Source organism: Phyllostomus discolor, chromosome 8 (assembly GCF_004126475.2).
Source record: "Phyllostomus discolor isolate MPI-MPIP mPhyDis1 chromosome 8, mPhyDis1.pri.v3, whole genome shotgun sequence".
NCBI lineage: Eukaryota > Metazoa > Chordata > Mammalia > Chiroptera > Phyllostomidae > Phyllostomus > Phyllostomus discolor.
In genome coordinates, this window is record NC_040910.2 from 50,008,737 (window position 1) to 50,023,137 (window position 14,401).

The 14,401-nt window shown below is 54.4% G+C and overlaps 1 protein-coding gene and 1 long non-coding RNA gene across 2 annotated transcripts in view; one reads left to right on the forward strand and one right to left on the reverse strand.

Moving 5' to 3' along the window:
• Positions 1-14,401, reverse strand: part of LZTS1 (leucine zipper tumor suppressor 1) — a 51,897-nt gene that overhangs the window by 19,953 nt on the left and 17,543 nt on the right. The gene's annotated exons all lie outside the window — the stretch shown is intronic.
• On the forward strand, positions 2,433-13,405 carry LOC118502028. The gene is made up of 3 exons (XR_004904707.1): positions 2,433-2,601; positions 7,519-7,523; positions 13,394-13,405. It is a non-coding gene; the product is annotated as an uncharacterized LOC118502028 (long non-coding RNA).

A 14,401-nucleotide genomic window follows, 5' to 3' on the forward strand; every position in this document is an offset into this window, starting at 1 on the left:
GGCAGCTTGGAGAGGCTGAGGGGGGTTGGGGGGAGCAGGTTGCTGGTGGGCTGGGAGCAGGGGCCCACGCAGCTCTCAATTAAGTGCACTTGGGTTCCTTGGAAAGGCAGAAAGTGAAAGGGAAATCACTGGCAGGCTGAGTCATTCCATCGGGTGAGAACAATCGGAAGCAATTCTGCTTCCCACTGCTGGGAGGAGTCAAAAGCCATTCTTCCTGGCAGCCTTTTGTGTGTGCTTCTCAGCGGTCAGCGGCGGCTGAGACTTCCTTGTCCCCAGTGGGCAGTTTGTGTCTTAACAGGGCTGATTGACGCTTCTCCTTAGGAACATGATTACCCACCAATCCAGACCTGCCCTTCTCCTTTCCAAATTTAAGCCACAGTTACATGCAAAGCTCATGCAAATTTCACCCCTGCAGTTGTTAGTGCAGTGGCTGCTCCCATGAGAGACAGCAGATGAGCCTCATCCGTGCCCAAGACTAGGGTGCCACAGGGCACGAGGGCCCACTTCTCCTGCTTTAGCTTCTAAAGAATGGTCTTCAAAGTGTGTGTGTGTGTGTGTGTGTGTGCGTGTGCGCGTGCGCCTGCGTGTGCATGTGCAATGTCCAGAGCAGGGCTGAGGGTCTGGCTGGACTCCTTCCCATCTCAGCGGGTCAGAGTGAGGAGCCAGGACCAGTTAGGGCTTTGGAGGCCAGAAAGCAGGGGACAGATGGCCCCCTGCTTGTCAAACCTCACCACCCTAGAGTACGAACTGAGTGGTACATCCCGGAAGGGCAGATGTGAAGACACCAGGTCTGTGTCTGAGTAACTGACAGCCAGAACCAATAAGTTTTTACCTGCTTACCATCTTCATGACTACTTACAGTATTCTGAGTCAGGTTCAGGGTCAGTAGAGACGCAATGTGGGCCACGGGCTTGGGGAAGGGGGAGGGGAGTGGCACACAGCGACATGTTCTCCCTGGTTCAAGTACCAAAGTTGGTACCTAGTTAGCCTTTGGAAAATCACACAATCCATCATCTCACATGGGTGGGAGGTGTCTCAACTTCCTTCAGGGTCTCTCTGACTCTGTGGAATGATTTTGTGGCTTCATCTGTCCAAAATTCTGACCTTCCTTCACCTGTCCCCACCTTCACATTACTGTCCTCTTCAGTGGGTAGAACGAGTTCCCCAGTCAGAAGAAAACACAACGAGTGTGTTCCCTCCCGTTCCATTTGGTCCCAGGAACAGAGAGCCTCTCACTAACAGTGTGCCCCCCGAACAGTAAAAGGGGCCTCAGGCCCCTCTGATGGCATCACAGTGACACCCACCTAATCACCCCAGCTGTGTATGAGGCCCATCCTAAGAGGGCAGGAGCCCCGGACAATCAGTGGGATGAGAAACAAGGTGACAGCAGGTCACAGGTGGACCAGAGGAAGGAGAAAGGCTTTTAAGGCCGGACATGGTGTTGCTTCAGTGGTTGGTGATTAGAGACTGCTGAGGCCCAGAGAGCAGACTTGTCCAAGGCCCACACAAGGCGGGAACAGAGCTGGGGCAGAAGCCTGGTCTCCCGGCTCCCTAGAGAGCCTTCTCCCCACTGCTGTCTTCCTTCGACAAGAGATAAAGAAGGGCTGCAGTGACAATGTTGCTCTAAGCTGGGAGGTACAGCTTTAAAGTTACTCAGACTGAAGTAGCTAGACTAAAGATGTGACTGAGTCCCCACAACACATCCCAGCAGCTGTGACTCCATTGTTATCACCAGCCTTGACAGGGCTGCGGCCAGGCGGTAAGTGGTATTTTTCTCCAGTGGGACTTGGAGCTCATAAGTTTGGTTGGTGTGAGAGTGTGACAAGGGACAGAGGCAACAAGACAGTGGAAAGAAGCAGGTAGAGTAGAAAGCCCTCTATCCCTGGGAGAGTTTTGCTTCTTGAACAGAACAGGGAGGTCTCACAATAGAAGGTGCTGACTAGTCCAGATGGTGGGCAGGTATGGAAGGATGGCAGGTAGGTGAAGTCCGGGAGAGTGCTTGTCCTAAAGAGCCCCTCTTTGCTCCTTGTCTGTCCCTCATTCCCACCACTGGCTGGCTTTTGTATCCCCTGAGTATGTCCAGTATGTCTGAGTGTGTGTATTTCGGTAGTCTCCTGGTGGTTTTTGGAACTGTGGATCCCGAGGAAGAAGATACCTACTAAGAAGGGCTCCCAGTGGCTGACAGGGCTTAAATAAAAAACAAAACCAAACAACCCCCCACCATAGAGCCTAGCAGCCACTTCTACTTGCAAACTGCACTTTGGGGAGAAGTCTGCACAGAACTACCTGCCTCAGCACTGAACTGCCTGCTTACACTACGTTTCTGCCATCTGAGCCAGCCCTTATAATGAAGTTCCTGGAATTGTGTTTCAACCAATGGGATTGGAGCTTTCCTCCATCCAATTGGAGCTGCCCAGCTATATTTTCCCCAATCTGCATCTTCACCGAGCAATCAGAGTAGCTCCATTCTGACCAATCAGGACAGTGCCTTTTGGACAAATCAAACTGTGAGGATTTGGGGGGGGTCCTCATTTGCATTAGGATGGACCAATCAGAAACCAGGGGTGGGGACTTTTGTCTATGTAAGCCAGCTCCCTTGTGGTTCCTGAGAGCATGTTCCCTTTCTTTCCCACAGTGCAGGCTGCACTTCCCCACCCAAGATGTTTCTCCAGAGGGGAGCAGAGAAAAGTGGAGTGGAGTAGAGCACAGCAGAGCTGTCTAGGGGCCTTGCCCTAGGGCCACTGGCCCAAAGTCCACCTAAAAGCTGTGCTGCTTTCACAGCTTTGCTGTGTCACAATTGAGCTATTTCCAATGAACCAAGTCTCCTTCTTCCATATTCTAAATTGGGGATTCCTATGGGTGTGGATCAGTACCAGTGACCACCAGCTGACAGTACTGGGGGAGGGACTGGAGTTGGAGAAGCCCTGGCAGAGGGCGAAGCTCAGACTCCTGACTCTGGAAATGACCTAGAATGACTTCAGGAGTTTAGCTGGGTCCTGTAGGGGGTGTGGCTTTCGGTGTCTAGAGTCATCATCCATGTGTGCCTGAGTGTGTTTTGTGCTCAAAGTCACGGCCTGTCTGATGGAATCTGTGTGCACAACATGGGAACCCATGACTGTTCCTGACGAGTCTCTGCAGGTCCTGAGTTAATCCTCTCTGGTGTGTGTCTGGCTAGGGAATTTTGACTTCTGTGTCACCTTTGCCCGGATTTCTCACCCTCACTGCTTCCTCCTCCAGGGCACAGTCCTGTCGGGGAACTAGAAGCCTCATGTCTAGCAAAGCAGCCAGTGAGATAATTATTGCAAAGCCCAGGGATCCCACAGAGCTGGCCAACGGCTGCCCTTGCAGTCCCTCAATACCGTCCTCTTGACTTCTGTGATACTTTAACTGTCAGGGGTTACCCTCTGACATAACCAGAGTTGCATGAAGAGGCTCTGGAGAGCCTCGTGGAAATGCTGGGACTTGAAGGTCCCACCAGCTTCGCTCCCACCCCTCCCTGTGCTTCACGCACCAGAGATGCTCAATGGCTCCTGGTTCACCAAATTGCCTCTCGGCGCTTCTCCATGCGGTCTACCCTCTGCCAGGAAGGACCTCCCTGACCTTGGCCACTTCTCAGGGAAAGGTATACAAGCACCTCCCCTTTCTCCACTGTGTCTGAAGGAATTGGTGCCAGCCCCATGCCCTTTTGGGAAATCAAATCCAAGGCCACAGATACCCACCCATTCCCTGAAGTCTGGGCTGGGCACATGACAGCGCCTGGAGATCTGGGGCAGAAGTGAGACCTGGGAAGGAGCAGGGACCTCTAGCTGGGGGAGTCTTAAAGGGCCCTCAGCAACACCTCCTGTGCTGTGTCTCCTCAACGCTGTTTGGAGTTGGTATGGCAAAATGAGTCTCCTAATCCCTCAGTGTCTCTGTGGACAACAACCATATCTACTTCGTCCGATTTCTACGAGGATTAAATGAATAATGCCAGTTAACATGGGCACTCAGCGTGAGGCACATTACACGTACTCAGTAGCTGTTAGCTATTCCCATTTGGTACCCTGAACCCTAGTCAGCTGCCCAGACCCACCTCAAATGTTGCCTCCTCTATGGAGCTTCCCATGTGAATTTGAGGCACGTCGGCCTCTAGATCCTTGCAGGCAACAGTTCTCAAAGTATGACTCCACGGCCGGCTGCAACAGCATCCCCAGGGGCCTTGTTAGACACGCACATACTCAGGCCCACCCGACCCAGACTCCTGGGGCCCAACAGTCTGGGTTTTCATGGCCCTCCAGAGGATTCTGACGCAGGATAAAGCTTGAAAATCACTGTTTTTGGTATTTTCCTTGTATGTTATTGTATTGATCATAGCCTCACTCGAATTATTATAAGCTCCTTCAGGGGTAGACCTTGTCATATATTGAGGAAACGTTGGGCAAGTCTTTGTGACTTTGAGTCTGATGAACACTTTAAATAGAATTCACTTGAATAATTCCTAACCTTGCATGTCCCCCACCCCCATCCCTTCAACTTTCCCATCCACCCAAGGCCCTGGGGAAAACCTTACCCTCCCTCAGGAAGAGATTTCCAACCAACGTCCCTCCCTCCCTCCCTCCCTTCTTCCCTCCCTCCTATCTTCCAAGATAGCCACTCAGGGTTCCTGAAAATGACAATGTGGACTAAGGGTCTTGGAGTGTCAGGCAACTCTAGATATTTAAGTTGGGATTGGGTGTGTATAAGCTATGGAGCTGTCCTCTCAAATGCAAAAGCAGGGCAAGGGAGTCTGGTCCGAATCTTCCCGCACACTGACTCCTTCCAGGACACCCGGCCGCCTGCTCGTTGTAACCCATGACGTCACAGCCAGGTGGCAGAGAGCCGAGGGTGCGAGAACCCCCTTTGATACCTTCCCTGCTGCCACTGGGCTGGCTATGGGGTTCTGTCCCCACGTCCTGTGGGCAGAATAACAAAATGATGGGGGTGACCATGGCCAGGGAGACATACATGCAGCATAAGATGAGATGTGGCTAAGCTGCCAGCCACTCTTGGTTCTCTCTGTGCCCAAGCAAAGCCATTGGTTTGCAAACATCAGCATTCCCAGGAACACAGACTCTCCAAACACAGCACAGACTGTCAGTCGGGGGACCACATAATTTGGACACTTTTAAGAGTGAATGGGGAGCACTGGTATTAACTACATCAGGACAGTTGACATGAATGGGGACTTGTGGTCACCTTACCTATCAGCCATGTTTCTTCCCCTGAGGTCCAGGCCAGGAGTGAGGTGAGGGTATGGAGGAAGGAAGTGTGGCATCTCTTGGTCCCCTGCCCCCTTCCCTCAGCCACTTAGCATTCAGTTGACTACAAGGGACAAGGAATGGGAAGCAACTAGGAACTAGGGAGCTTCAGCTAAATGGACCACTTACCAGGGGCTCTGCCTATGGGGATACATAAGGTGCTGTGGCACCTTGTACTGCACGCACCTTCACACCGGGTCCTTATGTCCTCTGTCCTCCCCACAACCCTGGACAGGTATGGTGACAGAGCTCCAGGGCCACAGCTAGAAGAGCTGGTTCTAGAACCCAGGACTTCTGGCTCACTGGCCAGAGCTCATCCACTGCCCAAACAGTGCAGTCATGGTGGGAGCAAGGCAAAAGCAGGAACGATGTCCCTGGCAGGGCAGGCACAGCGGTGTGTCACCTCCCAGGACATGTGTCAGTAGTTGCTTGGACAGGTAGAGAGACCTGTCACTGTAGGGTGAGCTGCTGGAGCACGCGTGACTCTGTTCCCCATTCCCGAGTGTTTGGCAAGCATTTACTGCCTGCGGTTACCGTCAGGGCCCACGGACAGAGCAGCGAGCAGGGCAGAGCCTGCCCCTATCGACACGGACCGCCGTCTCAGGAAGTGACAAGCCCAGCTTGCATGCCAGGCCCTGCACAACTCAACCCCAGCCCCCCTTTTCACCTCACCTGCCACCATCGCAAGCTAGGCCAACTAGGCATGCTTCCCAACGGGTCCAGGACACAGGGTCGCTGACACTCAGGGTGGCGTCTGACACCAACATGACCTTCTTGCCGGCAGCCCAGCTCACTCTCAGGGGCCCACCAAGCCCCTTCCCTTCTCCATGCTGTTGTCACGCTGCTCCTCCCATCTGCACCGCCCCTCACCCTCTCCCACATCCATTGCTCCTGGTTTCTGCTGCTCAGAAGACTCTGCATTGCTTTTCTCACCTAGATAGTAAACTCCTTTTGAGCCCAGAGTCTGCTGGGCATACCAGAGAACCATGATATCCCAGCAAGCCTGGGCTCTTACCGCCGCCCTTGTGTTTCTCAAGGCAAATCCATTACCTTCGCCACTCTGTCTGGTCGTGTCCACCTGTGCACTCGCCTGCCTGCAGGTGACTTCATCCCCACACTGATAACTGGAAGTGCTACAGGAGACTCTCTCAGCTCCTCAAGGCAGCAGAAGCGCTCCTTCCCCTGAGCCACTCACAACCGCATGTCCTCGCAGCACCGGCCGTCCTGCCAGCCGTGCTATGGCTCTGTCGGCTCTGACTTTCCTGGGCGTCTTGCTCCACGAACCATGCTCTCTTTCTTCTGTGTCAAGGTCTTGGCGTCTCTTATTCTTTCCCATGAGCACTCAAACGTGCACAAGCCTGCCAACTCGAAAGCAACACACCAACTCCTAAACTCCATCCCCCCAGGAACAGCCCTCTTCCGTCCTGTTTGCAGCCACGCTTCCTGAGATAGCAGCTAGACTCACTGCTGCCACCCGCTCATTCCTCCCTTGTCCTCAGCCCACAAAGGCCTGAATGCTGCCCTACCAACCCACTAGAACTGCTGTCCGGGGCTGTTTTCAAACTTGACGTCTTGGTGGTTCCATATTTTTTTCAACTCCGTCCTTTCTGAGACAATCTTCCCTTGGCCTCTCCTCCATCACTTTTACCTCTTTCACCCGGAAATGTTGGTTTTCTTCTGAGTTCCATCCTGAGCCTGTCCTCTGCTCCTGGGTGGCCTGTCCTTCCCCTTAGTTTCAGCTGCATCCACATGGTGACGATTTTTAGATCTGTGTCTGCAGCTCAAACCTCTCTCCTGAGCTCCTGACCTGGACAGCTACCTGCCTCCTGGCCATCTGCCCTTGGATGGGCCACACTCGACATGTCCAGAACAGAACACGCCAGTTTCCCTGCCCTGCCCTGCCCTCCCCCAGCACATCCCTGCTCCTGGCTCTGAGGCTTAGCGAGTGCAGCTGAGCCAGAAATCTGACCCCCAGAAATCTGACCAGCAGCTGGGTATCAGGCTTATAAGGGTGATCACTTCACAGGTTGTATAAATGTCTGATCACAATGTTGTACACCTGCAGCTAATATAATATTGTATGTCAGCTGTGATTGGGAAACAAAGGGAATGTGGCCAGGCCGTGCTGCCTCGACCCCTTCCTCTCCCTCACCCCCACACCCGGGCAAGCACTCAGTTCTGTCTTATGGCTGATATTCCTCAAAACCAGCGTTTCCCTACAACTCTGCTACTGCTGCTTTAGTCTCAGTTTCCATCATATTCCCTTCAGATATTGATAGGCCTGTTATTTGCTTTGTTGCAAGCTCTCCCCAGGATTCCCTGTTCGTCTATGTCTTCCTGTTGTCTGGCACCATACCTCCCTCTGCCCCGCCCCCCGCCTCCACCCCTCTGACCCATGGGAGCTCTGTGAATGCGCAGTGGTCCCCCAGGGCCCTCTCCCGGGGTGCATGCTGCTCCCTAGGCCTGACCGCTGGGGCTCTGCGCAGAAGGGCTTCCGTGCGAGGCCTTCCTGTGTGCCTTCCACACACCCTCCGCTTGCTCCTGTACCAGCACGGACCATGGCTCAGTGCAGGTCCCCTTGATTCTTATCTGTTTCCCAACAGACCAGAAGACCGTGCTTCATTCAACACTGCAGCCCTGACTTCCAGCACAGTGTTTGGCCCAGAGGTCAATAAATGTTTGTGGGAGGAATAGATAAGCATGTTTTTAAAGCCCACATTCTGCTGTGTGGCCCATGGATTCCATGAGCAGCACCCTCTTTTAGCTCAACATGACACAATAGGTGTTTACAAACTTTTTCTGCCCTAATCTCCACCCCAGGGGGCTCCCTGGGCCACCTGGGTAGCCTGGAGTAGCGCTGGGAGAAGGCCCCCCCCCCCCCGCCCCGACAAGCCTTCCCTTTTTGGAACTTGCGCCTCCACAGCACCCTGGTCTGAGTGTCTGGTCCAGGGCTGGCGGTGCCAGGGTCTGCAGGCCTGTGTAGGGCCTTACTGTGCCGTAGGAGCACAGCTAAATGGCTGACCTGAGGGGCTACATGTTTGGACACTGGCTTTTCTAAGTCATCTGTGCTCTGTGCTGCATTTTGGGCTGAGAGTCTGGGACCCACAGAGTGACCAGCCCCCCAGATTTGCTTGGGACGGTGGGAGTTCCTGGGACGTGAGACTTCAGTACTAAAACAGGGAAAGTCCAGGAAAACTGGGAGGAGTGGGTGGCCTTATGTAGTCGGAAGTTGGAGTGAGTACAAAAGAAGATTGAATTAGCCCTAGTGACCTCCTGACCTGACCCTTGACCCCTGGCTGAGTGGCTCCCTGGGAGGCGATGTGATAGAAAACAGAGCGGGCAGTCTCTCTGTGCTTGTCTGTGTGTCGCCCCTGGGGTGGGACGGGCTCCTGGAAGGCGATGTCTGTAAACTGTGGTTGGCGCAAAGAAGCCACGTGGAGAGGGCAGGCGAATCTTTACATTGGGGGTAAAAAAGAAAAGGAAGAGCTGAGGAGCATATGGGTTAGCTCCCTTCCCCTCTTCTTCCCAAATGAAGCTTTCCTGAAGACCCAGAGAGAGGGATGGACCAGGAGTGGGGATAGCGCCTGAGCAGGAGGAGGTCTAAAGGGACTTGGGAGGGGTGGGACCCCAAAGGGTGAAGGGAAGTCTGGGGTGGGGGTGGAGAGGAGAATGGAGAGAAAAAAGGGGTTAAGGAGGAGGAATGGGGGGAGGAAGATGGATGCCACTTGGGAAAGGGCCTTGGTTGTGATGTAAACACAGCACTGGGGGAAGGGGAGGGAGCGGAGTGCGGAGGGTGAGGGTCCCTGCGGAAACAGGAAAAAGACGGTGGAGATGAAGGCAGAGGTTGTATCAGCTGCTGGTTACTGACCTCTGATTTCTCGTGTGCAGACTTCACATGACGGGTGAGCTGTAATTCACTAAGACAAGTCAGGGCTTAGTAGCAGGGAGGAGTGTGGCAGAGTGCATTTTAGCAACAGAACAGAAGGCAGCACACTTTACAACACTGGGAAGGGACATCCGTAAACTCGCAGCCACCTGCTTCCCCACGTCACCACCGCTCTCCGCACAGAAAGTAAGATAAGTGAAAGAGGCCTGCAGGTTACCGCCAAATAATATAATTCTGGAGTAGACTTGTTTCATGTTATTCATTTTAAGGTACAACGGCTTGAAGAGTGAATATTTATTGAAGGTGTCCCCAGGAGTGAAGGAAAGTACATAAGGCTGGTACTGAGTTTAACAGGACAAAGGCAAGAAAAGAATGCCTTAAGAACTGGACTTTTAAACATCTGGTGATGGAAGCTGCTTTGACTTCGGGTGCTGGGCACACAGTGCAGCCTGCAGGTCATGGATCACAGAAATGTGTGCCCGAAACCCGTGACCCTATGAACCAAAGTCACCCTAATAAACAAAAAAAAGAACTGGACTTTTCAGTGGGCATTTTCGTGCTGGCAGTCACTCTGACTGGAGCGGATGGGGAGAATGCCAGAAACCCCCGCCGACCCTGGGCAGGCCAACTGCCCTAAAAGCACCCTTTTCTTTCCTTTTACCCACTGCGGAGCCAAGAACCTCCCAAGAGATCCACAAGAACATGATTTCTAAGCATTTTGGATACTTCCCAGGGGGGCTATCTGTGTCTACTGCCAATTCCGACTGGGTGCAGTTGGGGAACTCTGGGGCTGCAGGGAAGCTGGCAGGACGACAGTGTGTGCGGAGAGCCGTGCGGGAACGCCCCACTAGCCGGAGTCTCTTGGACCGTCTAGTCTGGCACAGGGTCTGACGCGGAGATGGAGCTTGGGAAACATTCTCGGAATGAATGAATGAACAAACCTCCTGCCTCAGGCTCTTCTAGCACAAACAGAGCTCTCACACTGCGGCACTGCAAGCCGCCCTTCCCAACACGGGCCGACAGTGACTGCAGCCTGAGGTCCATCTCAGCCTCTCCCCTTTGGAATAAGGGTCCTAGTTCCCTTCCTCAGACACCTGTGCCCCCAGGGCATTCATGACTCTTCGTGACCTGGGTCCCCACCCCGCTTTCCAGCTCTGCTCCACCATTCACCCTCCACTGGTTCTTCGCCTTTTCTCTCAATACCACTCGGTATATAACCCTATTGCCTTGCTCAGGCTGTTGGCTCAACCTAGAAGAATCTCTTTCACAACTTGCCCTGTGACCCCAGCCTATGGTAACCCACTCTTCAAAGTCCCACACAAATATCACTTCCTCTATGAAGCCCTCCCCTGCTTCTTCATCTGTCATTTTACGTCAGGGGGCCTGAAGCTGGCAGCAGCAACTCCAACCTCTCCCTTAAACGGCTCGCTCTTCACCTGCCACCCTGCACTAGTCTTTGGGCTTCCTGGGGACTAACACTGTTTTATTCATCTCCACAGATTCCGCTAAATGCCTCTTAGAGGAAGGAGGGAGATAAGCCAGAGAGGCTTAAAGAGCTTGGGAGAAGAGACATTAATGGGTTGGTGTTAAGGACACTAAAAAATGGCAGACACCTAGCTAGTTGCCTTAGAAATTGCTGTTATTGGCACAAATTTCCTTTTCCTAGTCCAGCTTCACCCTCCACCCCTCCCAACCCCACCCACACCACCACCAAGTGTCAGCGGTGAAAAGATGAGGCTGGGTTTGCTTCCCTTCTCAGTTCTTTCTTTCCGAGAACTGGCCCTGGTCTGAGGGCCGCCCACCACGAGGGCAGGGCGCCCCTCCCTGCCGCTGCAGTGAGCCCAGGAGTGCGCTTCCCAGGGCCTTCTGCTCCCCAGGGCCTTCTGCTCCCGCTACGGCCCTGCTGCGCTGGCGCTGGCCGGCGTGCAAGGCCTCTCGCTGTCAGGATGTGGGTACTGTTCATGCTGGCACCCTTCCTCGGGAATCCAGCTGTCATTCAGGCCCCATGAAAGGCCCCTTACAACTCGTTCATTCACTGGGCCTCATTGTTCCTGTCCATTTGCTGACATTCATTGGGATAATTCCTCCTGGGCCACAGGCATGGAGGCGCGTGCACATGTGTTCAGACCCTGTGTTCCCTGAGCAGTGAGGACACTTGAGATAAAGGGCAGCGCCGCCTGAACTCGGGTCCACCCTCCCCCCTAATAGCTGGGGCGTCTGCTGCGCTAATGTTATTTCAAGAAGCACTGGGAGAATGGGAGGCCTCCGCTGAGCAGGCAGGGAGGAAGGGGCGGGGGGCGTCGGGACAGCTCCCTTCTCTAAACACTGGCAGCGACATCGCTCCAGACAGACTCTGCCTCCCAGAACCAGTTAGCTCTGGGGATCCAGCCTCTGCCTTCCTCCTAGCCGTCAGCCTGGCACTCAAGGCTCTCCAGAAGCTGCCTCTCAAGTGCCGTACCTTCCAGGCTTATCGGCTACCTCCTCCCCGCACTGAGCCCTACCCCCACCGGCGGGCTTGCTTCTGTGACCTGCCTCTGTCTCCTCTGAACCACCGCTGAGGGGCCAGGCGGGCACACAGGAGGCAAGGAGGTTCTGTCTCAGCAATGCAGAGGAAACGGTGTCTTTTGACATTTTTTAAGGTAATGATCCACAAGATGGCTGTTAGGGCTGTGAAGTCACTAGAGGAAGCCAAGCAGATGTCACACCGTGAAGCAAGAGACAGAGAGGAGAGAGAGTGGTCCCTTCTATCGCCCACCTGCCTGACTAGAGCCCTGCCTCCCGTGTTCCTGGCCCGGCCTCAGAGTCAGGCTCACTCTCCGGGCCCAGGACCTCAGCTCACCCCTGAGCGTTGAGGCCCCGCTGGGGGATCCCGAACCTGCCCTAGTCTTGCTCTCCCTTCAGGCAGCATCCCTGATCCCCACCGAGGCCCACAGTCCTTCGGATGCCCACGGGCGTCTGGGCAATACCCTCAACTGACACTGGCCAGGCCCCTCCGTGCGTACACACTGCAGCCACTCGGGTGAGATCCCCAATGTTTGGAGGGAGAGGTGGAGCTCACACCTCTACAACCCTCCAGAGCCCTGGAGGGCCGAGCCTGCACCTGAGCAGCTGCTCACGGGCTTTTGGTCGGCGGGTGAGATGCCTGCTTGCTTGCGGAGTGAGAAACAATGACGTTTGTTTTCTCCCAGGACAGATGGGACCTGGTGGGCAGCTGCTCTTGAACGGGCATTTTGTAACTGAAGAAGCACATGCAGGCTTTCGGGTCAGACAGATGTGTACAGCACACAGCTTGGCCACTGCACAGCTGTGAGGTGTCAGAGAAGCTGTTTGGCTTTGAACTCCAGCGCTTCTTTGTGCGTTTGTAAATTGCACTTGGGTTTCTCAGCCTTGGCACATTGATGGGTTGGGCTAGGTTGTTTTTTGTTGTAAGGGGCCGTCCTGTGTACTGCAGGAAGTTTAGCAGCATCTCTGGCCTCTAGATATTAGATGTCCACTGTACCCACTCTTTGCCCCCTCTCCCGCCTAGCTGGGAGAGTTAACAATGTCTTAGACATTACAAATGATCCCTGGAGACAAATCCTTCTTGGTAGAAAAGCACAAATGCATACGCCCGGGGTTGTTCTCAAGACGGCATGATAGGCAGCACGTGTGAAGTGTCTGACACAGAGGGCAGTGCTCAGTGAACGTTAGCTCCATTTGGTATTTTAGGTGAAATTTGGCTGTTTTCTGCCCATCCTCACCTGCGTGTCCCTGAGCCTCAGAGTGGGTGGAGTGGGAACAGCTCCGGAGAAGAGCTCAATGGGAGGCGTCTAAGCCCCGTGATCTCTCCGGTGGCTCCCCTGGTGTCAGAGAGGACGTCTCAGTGTGCCTTGGAAGGGTCTCCTGGGAAACGAGGGGGTATTGCTGGAGGTCCAGAAAGGTCAGCCTGTTCCTGTTTCCATCCCTCCTCCCCACCCAGCTGTTCTGGGGGGACACATGGTCCTTTCTAGACAAAGGACTCCAACTTACGTAGAGTTCATACTGGCAAGGAGAGAGTGTGGGAGCCACTGCTGAGATGCTCACATGGCCAGGGTGCAGGAAGGTAGCACTGAGCTGCCGGCTGTAACTGCAGGCCCCAGAGGACAGGCCGCCTGCTCACCTTGCCCTCAGCACATCTGACCTTTGAAGTTGCCACGTCCTGCCCGCCCAGCTCCAGGCCCCTCCACTGGGGTGGGTGGGAAGACAGAAGCAGGAGAGTGCACTTGGAGGCTGTACTTCCCTTAGGGCGGGGCTCCATGGGAACCTTCCAAGTCCACAACTGGATGGCATGGGAGGCAAAACTACCTCAATGCAGGCCACTGGAGTTGGGCAAGCTATAGACACCCCACCTCCTCTGTTTTGTTTTGTTTTGAATGGTGGAATAGAAATGACAATGGACTAGGGGCTTGAATTTGCTCCTCTAGACCACCGACTTGTTGTGTGGTCTTGAGCCAGCCATTCTCTCCCAGGCCCCCCTCACCCCTCCCTGGGCAGCGGCAGGACTGTTCTACCAGGCGCGGACACTTTGGCAGGCTCTGGTGAGGTCACCAACCACGTGCTTGGAGAGAAAAGGGTTACTGGTGCCACCACCACCCAGTTCAGCCTTGTGCTGAGGGAGTACGGGCGCAGCAGAGCCATTTAAAAGGGAGTCGTGGGCTGAAGGGACTGAGCTAACAGGCAGAGTGTGAGCCAGGCCGCAGTCTCTCGGGGGCCGGAGGGAGCGGCCGCTGGAGATGAATGAGGTCAGTGTGCAACCGGCGCCACGAGCCATGGCCCCGGCAGAGGGGGCCAGCCGAGCAGATGCGGGGATGGTTTGTTGTTTGTTTTGGTTTTAGTTTTAATCATGAGATAAGCTGAGAAAGGGTAAAGCTACGAAAGTTTCATTTTTTTGTTTGTTTGTTTTAAATGGGAAGTTGGGATCCAGGGCCCCAAGGCACATCCTTCACCTGTATGTATTGTCCTGGGGGGGCCGTGAGGCAGACCCCGTGGGCACCTGGCCTGTTCTGTGGCTCCTTGTCCTGCTCTGCTCACCCCTCCTCCCCGAGCCTGTAGCACCCCAGGCCCTGTCTGCGGCCACGGCCTTCAGGAGGGCCTGCTGCCTCTCGCTCTACACAGAGGTCTTCCAAACACAGATTTCAACACTCCCGTTGCTCACCTTCCTGATAACCTTTCCCGCTCCCATGGCCTGTCTCATCAAGACCGACGCCACCATCTGACAGTG